This window comes from Euleptes europaea, chromosome 17 (assembly GCF_029931775.1).
Source record: "Euleptes europaea isolate rEulEur1 chromosome 17, rEulEur1.hap1, whole genome shotgun sequence".
NCBI classification, from domain to species: Eukaryota; Metazoa; Chordata; class Lepidosauria; order Squamata; family Sphaerodactylidae; genus Euleptes; species Euleptes europaea.
In genome coordinates, this window is record NC_079328.1 from 24,604,331 (window position 1) to 24,605,704 (window position 1,374).

Consider the following 1,374-nt stretch of genomic DNA (forward strand, 5'->3'; position numbering starts at 1 on the left):
TCTCACAGCAAAGGTTCTTAATGAAACAAAATCGGTTGCTTGTGGCTTGGCATCATGACCTTCAGTGGAAAGCATACAATGCTCTGTGCATGCTCAAAGGCAGGGCTTTCTTGTTGCTTCACACATTTCAGGGTTCCAGGCTAGTGAATCTGGAGTCAAATTAAGCCCTGGAGTCGATGATCAGATTTAACAGCCGGGGTTATTTGAGGGTTGTTTCTCTTGAGCTATGTGTATGAGTGCCTGCGATAGGTATCTCTAACCGTTCCCTTAATTGGCTTTGATTTTCATAACTGGTGAGTAGGTATGCTTCCATGGCCCCAGACAGTCTGCAAGGAACATTCAGAAACTGCATCACCAGTATGTGGAATGAGAGAGCGCAGCAAGCATCTGTATATCAATTTGAAAGGTGTATGTTGGTATTCGGATGCTGAGTGCGGCAAATTAGGAAGGGCAAGTTGGGAAAGACACTATACCTTGCAGGAAAAAAACACAAGAGACTCTCAATGACCCGTGTCCACAGTGATCAAGGCAATGCATGAGTTCAGTGGGGAATCTCCCAGGCAATTAAATGCAATCTACAGGCACCAGGCCTGGACCTAATTGTGCAGAGAACTGATCTATTTTGTTTTTTAGTCCTCCAAACCATCAATGAAATGTTGCTTTGTAGTTATGTCTTCTATATTTTTTTGCACTTCCAATTTTGTACCATCAGCAATGTAAAGGAGAGCACGTGTCTTTTTTAAAGTTAGGGATGGCCTAAGACACATGAACATATGAAGCTGCCTTATACTGAATCAGACCCTTGGTCCATCAAAGTCACTACTGTCTACTCAGACCGCCAGCGGCTCCCCAGGGTCTTTCACATCACCTACTTGCCTAGTCCCTTTAACTGGAGATGCCAGGGATTGAACCTGGGACCTTCTGCATTCCAAGCACATACTCTACCACTGAGCCACAGCTCCTCCATTGCATAGCATGGTGTAGTGGTGTAGTGGTTAAGAACGGTGGTTTGGAGCGGTGGAGTCATCTGAAGAACCGGGTTTGATTCCCCACTCCTCCACATGAGCGGCGGAGGCTAATCTGGCGAACTGGATTTGTTTCCACACTCCTACACACAAAGCCAGCTGGGTGACCTTGGGCAAGTCATTCTCTCTCAGCCTCACCTACCTCACATGGTGTCTGTTGTGGGGAGGGGAAGGGAAGGTGATTGTAAGCCGGGTTGAGTCTCCCTTAAGTGGTAGAGAAAGTCGGCATATAAAAACCAACTCTTCTTCTTCTCCAAGAGACCTGAGGGGGATATATTTTATCTCCCAATGGCTTGGAAGATCTAGGTCACATCTTGTCCCATTTGTCTCAGAATTCTACTGGATGGGT

At 46.2% G+C, this 1,374-nt stretch overlaps 1 non-coding gene across 1 annotated transcript; it reads right to left on the bottom strand.

The window, feature by feature from the left end:
* Positions 1-890: 890 nt before the first annotated feature.
* Positions 891-962, bottom strand: TRNAS-GGA (transfer RNA serine (anticodon GGA)). The gene has a single exon. It is a non-coding gene; the product is annotated as a tRNA-Ser (tRNA).
* Between the last annotated feature and the right edge of the window lie 412 nt (positions 963-1,374).